Genomic DNA, 15,802 nt, shown 5'->3' with positions numbered 1-15,802 from the left:
GCCAGATTCTGTCACATTTAAACCTGGAAAGTAAAGTGTTATTTTTTAGTCATTGGGGTCCTTCAGTGATAGGAAGCTGGTGGGAACCATGGGGGTATTCCTCTGGCCTAGCGAAATTCATCTGCCAGGGAGCATTTTCACCTTTCTCTTCAACAAAGGGCAGATGTAGGTCGTGGCACAGGGATGTTTTACTCCAGCTCCATTCCTCAGCACATGGATGGTCGCTACTGCTGGTAACTCATAGCAAAGGCAGAGGCTTCTGGTGAGGCAGACTGCATTTCCTCAATGTATAGCAATTACCAATTACTGTGAGACCGGGGTGGGGATGCCTGTAAGACAGGATGTTGGAGAAGTTATTGTTAGCTGATGTCAAATTATTATCTGTTTTAATTGATGTGAAGCGCTCACACTAGATATATTTGCATCCTGTTCCCCTTTAATTTCAAAATTAAAGTAGAAACCTACCATTGTATGGCTGATGATTACATACATTTGGAAACATTTCAAGAACAATTGTGTAGTCCAAGCTGTAAGTACATTCAATAAAAGAGTAATAGAACATGACTATCCTATAAAGCAAATCTTCTTCCTGGTTCCTTCTGCTCTAATAAATGTCCTCCATGTAGGGCAAGGGACGCTGAGTCAATTTTACTTTGAAGTGGTTATTATCAATTCTATTTTTGGTTTGGCTTATTATACTTGAAATTTATCATAGAGCTGGAAATTTAGCTACATATCTATATTATTTTTTTCAACCAAATCCTATTTTAAACAAAATTTTAAAAATCATTTTTAGCAATAGAATAAATTTAGAGAGAAAAACTTCAGGAAAAAAAAACACTCTCAAGGCATTTCTATATGCTAGACTATTGTTCTATAGCATTCAATAATTAGATTTCTAAAAAGCAAATTTAAAACAAAACACTTTTGCTAAAGGAAAATGTATTTAAAAAATTTCAGGTCTTAGTCTGTGCTTACAGATGTGTAAAGAATCCATTTTAAATATATTAAGCTACATTGAGTGCTTATATACTGCATGTTATTTAATTTATCAAAAGTTTCTAGTGACAGCCCAAACTCAATATGAGGCTTCAGGGGTTTAATAATAATAATTTTATTTGGAAGCATCTTGCCTTCTAAAACCCCTCTGGCCACTTAACAGAGTGCAATAAAATATGATTATAAAATATGTAGCATACTTTCATATTTCCACATTTTTAGCATGGTTTTTCTTTATTTAATCATGTATAAAAATACCTAGATGAATAATATGGAAAAACTCCAGTTTGCTGTTTCACTCTCGTATATAAAGTGCTGACACTTTTTTTCACAAATATTAAGAATGAGAATTAGAGGGATATATTAACATATTAATAGTGGAAATAATCTGGTCACCTTTACATAAATTTGGAGTGAATTTATAAATAACTAGAATGCTCATGATTATCAAATGGGCCTTACTGATGCCTTGTATTCAAAGAAAAAAAAGGGAAAACCTTCTTTTAATCCTTTGAAGATACTAACACAGTAATCATGTTATCTTAAAAAAAAAAGGAAAGAGGAGTATGCCAAGATTTCATTAACCAGAGGGGGTGGGGGTGGGGAATGTTAAAGGTAATTACTATAAAGGAAACAAAATGTTAAGAAATAAAGAATAATCCTCAACTAATTAAGTAAAGCCACAAGGTGGCTTCATTTGGCTCTTTTGCTATTTGTTTGCCACTGTGCTTAGCAGTTGGGAAGAAGAAAGAGTTGGGCCTTCCCCTGCTTCCTCCCCTTCCAACCAGAAAGGCTGGGATGTCAATACCACTATTCTAACTGGCACTTCTGGCAAGTTTGGGAAATTTGTCCCTTTCCCTCTGTTCAGTCTTTCTCATTAGCCAAAGAGAGGTTTTACCACTTTCTTAATACTTGTTAATATTTCTTTTAAGAGAGTGTGCTTAGGCCCCGGGCTTAGAGCCTCGGGCAGAGATTCCTTCCAGCAAGTTTTACACCCATTTTGTTTCCAGGTTAACAGGGTTAACTATCTCTACCAAATGATATTGGTTTTCCATTAATGGTAGAGATAAAACATTTCCAATTAAATCAAAGTATTTAAGGACAAGTTGAGCAGATGTAAAGAAAATAGGCATCAAATGATATAACAGCAGGCATAACTTGTGACTAAAACCATGGCTGCTCCAGGTGAGCTCAGTCTCATGATGTGGGGCCTCAGACCATGGAGCCCTGGGCCTTGCTTCCAACTGGCAGTATGACCAGGGACAAGCTACATAACTTCTCTGTGCTTCATTTTCTGCATCTTTTGGGACACTGACTAGGGTCTCTTTAACAAAACATGAAAATGTCTTGCCCTCAGGAAGTACTCAAAATTGCCCAGTAGAAATCTTCAGCTCCCAATTCTCATTTTCCTCTTATTATCCATGTAATTGACACTGTGAAAATAATTGGAACATTGATTCTGGCTGTAAGAAGGCTGGAGGCAGGCCAAGTGTGGGATTCTAAAAGGATTGGGTTGGCCAAAAAGTCTGTTTGGTTTTTTCCATAAGATGGGTCTAATAGTTCTTAGTTGCCACTAATTTGAAACAATTTTGTTAGATTGTGTTGTGATAGCAGTCATATCAGCATGCATTTAAAAAAAAACATAAAAATTAGTGAATTTTTGTGTAGCCATTTAATATTGAAGATGGAAGAAAGTATGCAACAGTTTTGGCATATGGTGCTTTACCTTTCAAGTATGGTAAAAATGCAATGGAAACACAATAAAAGATTTGTACAGTATATGGAGAAGGTGCTGTGATTGATCAAACATGTCAAAAGTGGTTTGCAAAATTTCGTGCTGAAGATTTCTCTCTGGACAATGCCCCACGGTTGGGTAAACCAGTTGAAGTTGAAAGTGATCAAATCGAGAAATTGAGAACAATCAGTGTTATACCATGTGAGAGATAGCCAACATACTGAAAATATCCAAATCAGTAAAGTTATTGGTAAAATTGAAAAAATTGTCTTTTATTTTATGGAAAAAACTAAATGGACTTTTTAAACTAACCCAATAACTCACTGCATCTGAAATTATAGGGGCTAAATTCTAATTAACACCCTTGTTTTCTAGCTGAGCAATCTTGGAACAGCCGGTGTACCTCTCTGGACCTTAGACTTCTTGTTAACGAAACAGAAGGATCGGTTAATAAAGAGTTTGAGTTGCCTCCAGAGTCAAGAAGTTGATGCTTCTTTTGTGCCTATTGACTCTGACATTAATTGAGTATAATAAGCCAGTTTTTCCTGAACACTCTTGCCAAGTTAATATAATGTCATATATAGTAACATGTGAAAGCACTTAACATTTTAGGCATGTCATCTATTTTAAGTATTTCTGATATCATTGTGATGTAATGTTACTACAGAACAGAAATTTCAGTTCTAATATACTCTAGGATCTCTTGAAACAGACTAGGAGCAGCTACCCTCCTGCATCCTAGGAGCATGCCTCACAGTTACTTGGTGATGTGTAATAAAACAGGACAGAAGTAGGCTGTGCCTGGACAAGTATGTTTTTAAAAAACTCCATGGGAATTTCTAATGGCATTGGTGTTGAAAAGCACTCTTAGATGCCCTTTCTTTACAGGAAGCCCTTGGATTCCAGCAATTTCATTGCAGGCTTTGGAGTTCTTCTGTCACTTAGCTGTTCTGTAATCTTGAGCAAGTTCTCTAATCTCTAAAATGGGTATAGTGACACCTGTCTTTCAAGTTACTGTAAGAATTAAATAGGGTATTGGCTGTCCACTCTTTGTGAAGTTCCACATGGCAAATGCTGTTACTGACTGTGACTCTTGGTTGGGGAAGCCCTGGGACTACAGAAAGGAGAGGACGGAGCATGTCCTGGGCGTCCCTGATCACAGAGATGACAAGTTGAAAGACCTTTCATAATTTCCCTAATTCTCACTGAAATTTGCAGCTTTGCTTTTATTCTGGCCATATCATTAGATTTAGTGTGAAACTGGACATGTTTTATTTAATACATTAGTTAAATGGATGATCATTATGATTTGGATTTCAATTGAGTCCTCAAGGCAATATTTGCTGATAAAGAAATATTAGGTAATTTTAGAGAATTATCAGAAAGATTAAAATATTAATGTTTCTCTTTCAAATTTATATCTCCCTAATTATGATTATCTGTCTTTTATGTTACTTATAATTTTAAATTTATAGCACAAATTTTATAGAAATGTGTGTGTATTTTACTTTGATTGCATGTTTTTAGGTCAGTAACTTTATCATTTTTTTTTAAATAAAGGTTTATGTGAATGTCTGAAACTGATAGCAACAAGATCAAATGTGACATTCAGAATATACGTTCTTTCTCCCAGTATAGTGATTGGGCAAGACTTACCACTTGAATTTGAATCAGACAAAAAGCATTATTTTTCATGTGCTCCTAACTAAAATGCTACTTTATTAAAGACTATGAGGTGATTAAAATTCTAGAAAAAATTTTCATCTCCAGTTAGTCTTTTTTTTTACTTGTTATTGCTTTCTTTGAGTTTACTTAAAACACTTAAATCTAATTTTGAGGTTTTATACTGAAAATATTTTCTTACCCACCACTCAATCACAGTAACACTGCCACTGTCTCCCCAGTTCTATCTCCAGCCTTTTCCTTTTGTGAGCATGCTGGCTTCTGGAACTTTATACAAGGATAAACAAATTAAAAGCTTAAAGTTGTAATTATTTTCATCTATATTTAAACAACATGAAAATATGAATAATGGCTGATTTTCACTGAATTTGAAAGGTTTATTTTAAAAGATTTAACTTAAAACATGGACCAGGTGATACATATATGAAGTCACTTTAGAGAGACCTTGCATAAGCTGTCATTCTATGGAGCACTTTTTTTTTATATAGTGGCAATGCCCTTACTGTCTTGGGTGGGGGCAGGGCTGCATGGGCGTGGGAGTTGTGGCGAGCTGTGGGGAGCTGTATGGCCACTGCCTTAGGTGGTAGGCATCAGGAGTGCCTCAGCCTGCTATGGCCTATTGGCATCATTAGTACATCCGCTGGAGGCCAATTGTTCTTGCAAAATATTTGGCAGGCAGCAGCCACATGCCTGACTCGTTAAAGGTTGGGACATTCCATTTTGCACTCCAGAAGCATGTGGTTCTGTGGTGGAAGCCCCACCCAGGCCCTGAGGATGCTCCTGATGCAGCTGTGCTATATTGGAAGAGCGTGTTGACCACAGGGCTGCCCTGCGTAGTCAATGGTGCCTTGAAGACGAAGCTGAGCAGCAACAGCACTGGGGTGAAGCCCTGTGGCTGTGGGTCTGAGTTGGTGCAGAAGCTTGGTCAGCAGCAACAGGTCCTGCAAGATAGGTGCAGCGGAGTCGTCACAGGTGTTGTGTGGCACCAGCATATTGATGCCGGCAGCATCAGCTCCCCCATGTATTCATCCGCTGCCCCCTTGCTGTTACCCACATAAGGTATAAGGTGGTCAGGATCCTCACCAGATGTGTAGTGCACTGGGTTGCTTTGCACAATGTTGACCACCACACTGCTTTTGGACACCTCCTTGGAGTGGAACCATAGCTGTACTGACAGTTTCTACCTGTCTTTCTTGCCCAGGAGGTTGTAGCTCACAATGGACATGGGCTTGAAGCCAGAGCTGATAAGGGGGTCAATGAGCATGGATTTGATCTTGGTCTGGCCTGAGCTGAAGTCATATCTGTTCATAAAGACTCAGAGCTGCCATGTGAGCTTGAGTGCAACAGGCACCAGAGTGTTCTATGGGGACCCACTGAGGAAGGTGCAGCCATCCAAGATGCTGGCCACCTCGAAGAGTGTGGAGGGTGACACCTCCAGACCTAGTTGGATGTTACTCAGCAGGTTTTCAGTTGTGTCAGTGAGGCCTGGGACTAGTAGCAGAAGTGTTCTGTGTTTGCCATCCACAGCATGACTTTGTCAAGCCCTGCACAGAGCTGGGAGTTACAGATGCCCCTGAGGCTCTGCTCCAGCTGCTGCTTGTGTACCAGGGTTCAGGTTGTTGGCACTCATGCTCTGGTTAGCTGCAATGAACTCTGGGGTGTAGAGCAAGGGCCTTAGGTGCAGGGCAAGCAAGTGCAGCCACAGCTGTTCTTGTGGTCTCCAATCCAGCACCTGTGCATGCTGCATCGCCTTGGCCATGTTCCACAACAATACATCCCAGCTGTGGAACATGAGGTCCTCTGGCAACACCATGGGCAGCAGTGCATGGAAGAGCACGAACACTTCCTGCACTCAGCATCCAGGCCCAGGCTAACAGTGCCCACCTGTGTCAGTGAACAGTACTAGCTGGCCTTGTGACCCGTGCATGTGGGCCAGCATGACAGCTGTGAGCATGGAGCTTTTGTTGCAGCCCCAGCTGAGGAGACTGACCCTGGGCCAGGATACCTGCTGGGTGGTTCAGAAGGTGAAGAAGTGTTTAGACCTGGGAAGCACCTGGAGGAGGCTGTTCTCATAGCAGCTGACACTTGTGTGGTACTTGTACTACACTGAGAAGGCCTTTAGGCCATAAACCACATTGGACTCTTGACCATGAACTGGGCTGTGCCTTTCATCACAGTGAGTGCCAGGGAGTCAGTTCAGACAATGGCACCTCTGTGGAGCACTCCAAACTGAGGTACCGAAAGAGCCCTGAGTGACTGTGTTATTTTGGCAGAGGTGCCAGGGTGCACCTTCTTAATGGATTACCCAAAGCACCCCTGTTTTTCTTCCTAACAGAATTCTATTTTGTGTAAGCATCTATTCATCCACCATAGGATTATAGGAGGATAACTTCATCCCCAGAAACAGGGATCCATTCTGATGTGAAAAGACCAAAAGTCAGCAACCCAAAACAAGTTGTGATGATTATAGTGCAATCACTACTGGAGACAGTTTCCTACAACATCTCTGGAAGCCTCCACAATTATCACTTTCTTCACTCAGTCGCACTCTGACCATACTGGCATGAGTTGAGCAGATTTCTGTGCTGGCCATGGTCTTCTATGTGCTGATAAGGAAAATTCCTGTTAACAAAGAAAAACCTGCAAACAAATGTCTGCACATTCCAGAAAACCTGATACGTTTCTCTTGTACCACTTTAATGTTAAGCATTGTCTTTGCCCTTTTACTGGCAGCTAATTATCCCAATCTATACAGCACTCCATTGTCTACTCTGCTCTCTCTCTCTCTATTTTTTTTTTTCTGAGACATATCACCATGTCAGGATGTATACTCAGTTGCAGCAAAAGTCAATTTTACATATTGATCATAATTTGTCAGCACATCCTTTCTCGAATACCAGTTCATAGCGTGTCAATTCGCCCTGTCATACTGGTTGGGAAACCCGACCACTCCTGTAAAGTGAAGGGGGTGGGGGGGGATAAGTGAATGAGTAAATGAGTGATTTCAATAATTTTTAAAAAAGAAAACTCAGATTGTGGTAGGCTCAGTAATAGCCCCCAAATATGTCCACATCCTAATTCCTAAAACCTTCAAAGATATGATTAAATTCAGCATCTTGGGATAGGGAGATTACCCTGCATCATCTGGGCCAGGGGTGGGGGTAGGGCAGCAGAGTCGCAGGGTCTCTGTAAGAGCATGGCAGGAGATTCAGCATCAGAGAGGAGATGTGACAACAGAGGCAGAGATGGGAGTGATGCACATTGAGGGTGGTGGAAGGGGCCTCAAACGCAGGAATACAGGCAGCCACTAGAAGCTGCAAAAGACACGGAAACAGATTTTCCCCTTAGAGCTTCCAGAAAGAACCAGCCTGGCCTGCCACCTTGACTCTAGCCCAATGAAACTGACCTCAGACTTCTGATCTCCAGAACTGTAAGAAAGTAAATTTGTGTTATTTATGTCTCTAAATTTATAGTAATTTGTTACATCAGCAATAGGAAATTAATAAACTTTTAAAATGTCCATTAGTGACTGCTAAATTCAAACTGGACTACAGTTAGCTGCCTGGGAATCTAATGTTCTTCTCAACACATCGCATGGCCAGGGTGCCAGTAATGATGATTTCAGCCTTGCTGATGACGTATGTGTTGTGACAAGGCCCAAAGGAACAGGGACTTGGATAGAATTTGCTAGACCTTATTCCTTATTAACAACTGAATTCTTCCTGTGAAGGAACATTTCCGTCTGCTACTCCCATACCTTCTCTACAACTTTTCCCACATTTTTCTGTAATTTATATGCTACTTTCGATTCAGTTGTATTACTTTCAAAGAAGAAAAAGGAAACTATCCAAAACTGAGCTGAACTTTGTTTTTGTCACTTCTTTCTTTTAACTTTCAAGGAAAGAAAGTTTTTAACTTTGCTCCTTACCATGATTGAGGCAGGGGTGCTTATTTTCTATGTCTCGTGTCTGGAAAATCCTACACTGCTTTGTCTGATACTGCATTGCCTCAAGTGGCGAGTTTTTCAGATGCCCAAAATGGAACCCAGGACTAGTAATTCACAGTCCTAATGTTCTGTAGCACCTGTGAAACTTTGACAATTTCTCTTTTGTATTTGTTGTTGTGTTGGTGCAGTTATTTGTTAATAGAAAAAAATAATACTATTATTTAATGTTTGTATTAGCAGCATTGTTATGAGATTCTACCCCATACAAATTACATGTTGGTAAGCTTTGTGATAGTTAACTATTGCAATATCTATGAAATTTGGATATGGATAGGGTTCACTGTGAATAGTAAGCAATAGAAAAATCTATGGAGCAACAGAGGAATTTTTTAGCAATAGAAAAATCTATGGAACAACAGAGGAATTTTTTAACAGGTTATTTGATAAAGAGGTTGTTTCATTTGTTAATTGATGCTTTCCACATTTACCAGTTACAAAGATTACAAATGCCAGTACCAGGATAATGAAATCCTCAGGGAAGTTTAGTTATGTATTCATTTGTTCTGGAAATTGATTTTCAAAAGTCCTTAACTAGATTTTGTTTTATGGGTCTTCATACATACCTCTGAGGGGGGGAAGAAGGAATTTAAATTGATACAAGCTATTTAAGTTTTTTTTTAAATATAAAGTTGAATAACAAATTGAATCTAAGAATCTAAGAATATATATTATTCACATAAAATTGATATACTGCTAGGACATGCTGCTGAAATTTATTATTAGATTCCTGTACAGCTGCGGTTTACACATCTTATTGTGAATAAGAATGATTTGGAGTTAGTTAATAAAATATCAGTCCTTGGGCCTCTTACCTGAGAGATTTTGTTTCAATCAATTAAGAGAAGACTCCAGAATCTCTATTTTTAGCAAGTACTACAAATAATTCAAAAATCCTAAGGCCATACATACATGAAGAAATATGGCTGTTATATAGTCCATCAATGATGAAAATAGTGAGTGTGGGCTATGAAATTATTTTATGGAATTCCTTAAAATCTTTTCAAGTCTTTTCAGAAAAATGGTTGTGAGAAATACTTTGCCATATGTAAAATATGCTGTGCTAAGTTATGGAACACTTGTTTAAAAAGGCTGAATCTGTCTTGAGTGAGCCTATGGTGGTTGTAAGGTTCTGGATTTCACTCAAATTTGTAGTAAGGCACACAGCATCCTTTAGATGTGGCTGTAATACATTTAGCTCAATGACAAGGAAACTGGCAGATACTTCCATGAGGCAGACTGACTGAGAAATAGTGCTTGCTGCCAGTGGCTTGATCTGCATACACTGTACATTTAATAGTTTGCATTTTTTTCTTATGCACTTGTCCTAAATGCTTAATGAATAAGCTCTAAGGCTTTAATTTTCAACCAATCCTAAGTTTATTACTAAAGTTTACCAAGCAATAAACACACTATTGCGCTTATATTGTCATGCATTTATAAAGCAGTTTATAAAAGGTGACATCTGGCAAAGAGGCAGATCTATAAAAATCATGCGGGTGGATGTAGTGTCATTTTTTTCTGCCATACTCTCAGAAAGAGTAATATTATTTTGACACACACATGCATCCCCACTGTCAAGTTTCTATTTTTATAGTTAGCTTACTGCACATATCCTTAAGCTATACAAAACCTTTGGGCTAATGCAAAAAGTGACATTTCTGCATATTTATTACAATGCTATTTTAGAGGTTGACTTTGCCTGATAGGATTTTTCCAAGAACAGTGTCATTTCATGACAGTAGACATTGTCGAGAACTATACTATTGTGCAGTTAGTCAGGAAAGGTCAAATATGGAAGGACAAATCAGAATAGCTTAATTTAATGCTTGGCATGATTATTTCTCAATATTTGCTGGATGTAGGGAGAGAAAAAACTATGTACAGCATGATGCGGACCCTGGCTCGTGGGGTCCGCCACATTGTGGGTGAAGCATGAGAAATTCACACAGACTACCAAGTCCTGTGGAGGAAAAGGGATGGAATGGCTTCTCTCTCAAGAGGAGAAAAAACCTCTGCCTTTGCCTTGACAAGCCTTTATTGCTTTTCTGGGCATATTACATGATGGTCCTCATTTACTATGCACAGGTTCGCTTTAGGTGGTTACCTTTTATAGAAAACAAAGGAGCCAATGCTGCTAATCACAGAAGAAGGATATTTGCAAATGGAAAAGGAAAAGTGGTTGAACTGGTTACATTCTATACTGGGGAGGTTTAGCACAGACTTTAGGAAGTTAGAGTAAGCACTTTCTGCCTCAATTCAGGGTAAGGGAGTTTTAGCAAAAGCAAGTCTCAAAGTGGCCTAGGCACATTGCAGGCCTGATTCCCCACGGGAGAACCTGTCTGTGGGTATGTGTCCTGCCTGGGTCCACACCATGCAGAACAGGCTCCTATACAACATACCCAGCTGAGCAGTTCTATAAGCAGCCAGAATCTAAACCAATGCTTTCGTCAACATGTGCTCTACCCTGCAACCAGCAAGCCTTCTTCTGGGTTTGCACCCAAGAGAAAGGAATGCATTTGTCCACCAAAAGAGTGCAAGAGTGTTCATGAAAGCTTTATTTTTAAATCCCCAAACTAGAAATCACCCAAATGTCTATCAACCACTGAATGGATAACTACAGTAGACATAAAATGCACTTCACATCAATAAAAAACACACCATCAACCACCTAGTACAGCAATATTAATGAATCTCACAGGCAGTGGAATAAAGGAAGCTGTAGATGCCCTATATTGTAAAATGTAAGGATCCCATATTGTAAAATGTAAGGATCCCATATTGTAAAACTTAAGAAGTGTCAAAACTAACCTAGTTTGATGATAGAAGTTAGAATTGTGATTATGTGTTTTTGTTGGGATGGGAAGTTTATTGAGGATAGTGTCTGGGACTCTTCCAGATTGTGTATCATAGTTGCTCATGTCTCATGTCTCATGTGTGTACATATGCAAGAATGCACAACGGTACACTTAAGATTATTCCACTTTACTAGGTGTTCGGGGCACTTACTGTTGTGTAATGAGCCACTCCAAAATATAATAGCCGAAAACAAATTATTGTTGTTATACCTCACAGTGTTGTGGGTCAGGAATTTATATGGAGCATTCATTGCAGGGATGACTGCTTATCTCAGTTTGTTAATGTCTGGAGTCTTAGCTGGGATGACTCCAATGGCTGGAAGCTGATTGGACATCTCACTCATGGCTGTCTTGGTTTTCCTTGCAGCATATTGGCCTCAAGGTTGTCAGACTTCTCGCCTTAGAACAATTCATGTCTTTAAGAGGTAGTGTTTTGAGGTAGTTGGTGGAAATATCAGTTTCTTGAGACCTAAGAATGGTAAAAAAAAAAACACACCTGAGAATGGTAAAATCTGCTGAGTTCTATTGGAGAAAATGTTCGCTGATCCCTCCAGGCTCTAGGGGAGGGAACATAGCCCTTCTGCCCCCCACAGAAGGAATGTTAGAGCTTTTTGTGGCTGTCTGTATTTTGCCACACCATATATATGTTATGTTTCAATTTAAAAGTTTTTCTTAAGTTAAATCAGTCACATTACTCTCAAAACATTCTATATTGGAGCTATTGTAAAATTTGAATCTAGTTTTGAAAAAACACAAACAACAGAAGAAATTCTCCACTTGAGATCTGTCTCCATCAGATTGTACATTTCCTCCCCATTTCTTTTAGAGGTTGAAAAATGTGTAATTTTTCTTGTTTTATTTGAAATTCTGGGCTTTGAGTTTTATTTTTTCCAGGCTTGGGTGAACTTGGACTTTTATTTAATCATTTACAGCCTAGAGTTACCTGTCAGACTAAAGTCTGGTAACGCTTCTGATACAACTGAAATCCTTAGCTCTTTTTGATTTACTGGTAATGAATTTGCCCTCTTATAGTCAAAGTATGATTGTTAAAAAGAAATCCTATATCTCTTACTAATCATTTATTAAAAATGAGTCGCCCCACAGGCCTCTTGGTAAAAATCCTTATTAAGAGATGAGAGCAGGACAGCAGCGTTTATGCAGTGAGGTTTTATATGACATAGGCTGGGAATGTTTACTCAAGCTAAATAAAGCTGTGTGAAAGCAGAGCCCTTTAGACTATCTGGCCTCATTCCAATGTGCCACTGAAGTAGACAGCTTGGGAAGGCAGTGCACGTGCACGAAGAGCTGCATTATCAACCATACTACAAGGTTTCAACGTCAGGGTACCCAATATCTTAGCAGACACAGTTACTGCACTTGCAGTTGGCATCTTTTGGGTCAAAAGGAGCACTTCAGCTAGATCTTTATATAACATTATACATTTCATTTGACAAAGTTTTGGGGCCATATCTTAATCTTGTGCCAGTAACTTCAAAATCCATTTTACAGAATCAAGATTACAAAGATCTAACCTCCTCCTCTCAGATTTAAAAAAAAAATGCAAAAAGCTCCCCCCTCCCCAAGAACCAGAAAGGATTTATGCAGTAATTCCACATCTCTGTAATTTCAGGACTCTGTTTTCATTTGTCACTTAAAGAGCTCTGTGGTTTATAAAGCCATCACCCCAGCCCCACAGCAGTATCACTTTGTCAAAAGAGAGTTGTTTGTATTTTATGCGACAGCCTATTTGTATGAAGTGCCAGGGTTGAACTAAATATACTACACGAAGTCTAAGTTATAGATGATGAAATCTTGTTTGCAGCTCCTGTCATTTGTCGGTCACACTCTTTCCCACCAGCCTTCTAACTCAGCCTCCCAAATCTAATGCGGCTGTTTTTAAGAGAGCCCTTTAATTCAGACGAAGACATGTTGTTGCTTGAGCCACTTCAAAGGCACATAATTCTAATGAGTTTGATTTTGACACATCAGTTTCCTCTCACTGATTACTAATTCCTGAATATTGTAGACTGTTTGTAAAACTCGATGTCAAGGAAGCTGCTAATGAACATACCTGTTTGTGGATTTATACACACTGTGAGTGCAATGTCTAAAGCATGTGAATACATGTGTGAAAATATAATGTGTGAGTCAATAAGTCTGATGAAAGCATGACTTTAGGAATTCGCTGGATTCTACTCTGTATCCCTTCACTCTCAAGCAATATGAGCTGGGGCAAAATAAGACATTTGAATCTGTCTGAATATGTTTGTCCCAAGCTGCAGGGTTACTGACTCATTGGGCCTTGTGTGGGACACATCATGAATGCCAGCAATCCTGGTGTGTGTCAGACTACCACCATTAGCACACAGTCTCTGCTATGATTTAAGCTGATTTCTCCATGAAGAATTTTTTAAAAGATAATTTAAACATTTCCAAGATTTATTGTTCAATTTCTGTAGATTTCCTTCACAATAAATTGTTCCTTGCTGGGACATAAGGTTTTCATCATCCTTCTTAAAGGTCTGCAGGCTGGCACAGCAGCTTAGATGTCACCCACAAGCCTGTTCAAAACAAGGAATCTCAGATCCCACCCCAGACTTACTGAATCAGAAACTCCATTTCAACTGTTACTTGCTTTCACATTCAAGTTTAAGAAGCACTTTTCTAGTAGAATGGCTACTGGTTTTTTATTTGGGGAGCTAGGTGCTCATGGAGTTTTTAAAGGGTTGTTTTTTAACTGTTACCTTCAGTAAGAAATATATTTTATACCATTTCCTAGTAAAGGGGAATATATACACTGATAACCATGTAATTAAGACAAAAGTTTCACCAAGCAGTATATACCTATTCTACATGCTAAGTACTCAGATATTTTTTATTACATTTTGATTTAAAATATTCCAGCCATGGCCCTTTATGTTGATTTGATAACAGTTTGTAAGAACTCTGGTGGTATGTGACCTAGGGTAAGTCAAATTTTCTCCCTAGGCCTTAGTTTTCTCAACTATAAAAACATGTAGGTTGAACCAATTGATTACAAATTTCTCTCAGCTCAAACAGTCTGAGATGCTCTTTGAAATGTGAAAATCCACCTCGACCACATTTACAAAAGGGCATGTTTACTGGTTGTTGTATGTTTTGTTTTGCTGAGAGGGCCTAAAGGAGTGCATAGCTTCCGTGGGAGAGCAGCTTGCAGCCCAGAGTGGCAGACACCAGGAAAGCGGCCATTTCTGTGTGGCTCCTAAACACGCGCCAGAATTTAAAACAAACAGCACATGCTGTGAGCTTTAAAATGTGCATACATTGTTAGTAATTAAGACATAATGAATAAATCCTGCCTACTACCCAATCAGAATGTTAAACAGTCTTCTGTTTAAAAAAATACTAACTATACAGTGGAGAAACCTGACAATATCTTGACCGCTGATGAGAACTGAAATCACCAATGAGGACAAGTGGACATTATGTACCTCCTATGTGCTGTCTTGAGAAGGACCCAATGTATTTGATATGGTATGTGGGTCAGCAATACATGGCATGAATCTAACCTTCAGGACAGATTAGAGGAACCCCAAATAGGAGCTGGTTCTCTTTAAAAAAAAAATGCTAGTGTGTGTGTATGGTAAGGGGGGAGTATGGATGGGGAAGTATTGTGAAACAAAAAAATAAGTCAAACAGGTAAAGAAATGTTTGAGATCACAGAAGGTAAAGAGACGTGAACACTGAATGAGATCCTGTCCTGGATCTCATACTGGAGTAGTGAAATGCTGAACTGCATCACTGAGTTAGTTGACTAAACTGGTACACAGATGTAAGTTATAAAATATTGCACCTGTACTGCGGTGATACAAGAGAATATCCTTAGTTCTAAGAAATACATGCTGAATGCAACTTATTTTCAAAATAATAGGGGGGAATAGTGTGTATATAAGGGGAAAGTAGACAGGGTAAATTTTAACAATAGGTGAATCTGGGAATATTTACAGGCACTCTTACGCTATTCTACTTCTTGGAACTTGTAGATGAGTTTGAAATGAATTCCAAATTAAAAGTTGAATAATGAGCCCTTTGTGTTCTTTCTCTCCTCTAATCAGCTCTGTGTATTTCCTAGATGCTTGGAGTGTTTTTCCCTTGGGTGTTGTGCTCACTTAAGGACAAGCTAAGCTGACCTGGAGGCTCTGCTTTCTCTAGGTTTCCCAGAGCTGTTACCTCCCACAGGAGCTGACAGAGGAAGCCTGGGGTGTCTACCTCCTACCTCCTATCTCTGCCCTTGACCCTCGGGCATTTTGGTCTGCTCTCTCAGTACCTACCCCTGGCCCAGTGCCTGAGTATATTATTCATTGGCTGGCATCTGCGGTTCTTTTTGTCTTTGTCACTTAATCTTTGACCTTTACCCAGTTTTTGTCCTGTCTCTTGCCTCAGTTAACTAAACCCTTACACCTTAAGTACCAGTCTCTTTGAGGGAGCACCGCTTTATTTTGATCTTCATGAACTCTCCAGGGCCCTCTTTTGAAAAATACACTA

At 39.2% G+C, this 15,802-nt stretch overlaps 1 protein-coding gene and 1 pseudogene across 7 annotated transcripts in view; one reads left to right on the top strand and one right to left on the bottom strand.

The window, feature by feature from the left end:
- Window positions 1–15,802, top strand: part of FHIT (fragile histidine triad diadenosine triphosphatase) — a 1,461,545-nt gene that overhangs the window by 862,933 nt on the left and 582,810 nt on the right. The window lies entirely within an intron of this gene.
- Window positions 4,994–6,589, bottom strand: LOC123814466 (annotated as a pseudogene).

This window comes from Phyllostomus hastatus, unplaced genomic scaffold, assembly GCF_019186645.2.
Source record: "Phyllostomus hastatus isolate PE091 unplaced genomic scaffold, TTU_PhHast_1.1 phas_contig_16, whole genome shotgun sequence".
Classification (NCBI taxonomy): Eukaryota; Metazoa; Chordata; class Mammalia; order Chiroptera; family Phyllostomidae; genus Phyllostomus; species Phyllostomus hastatus.
This window is presented reverse-complemented; position numbering and strand designations above follow the sequence as displayed.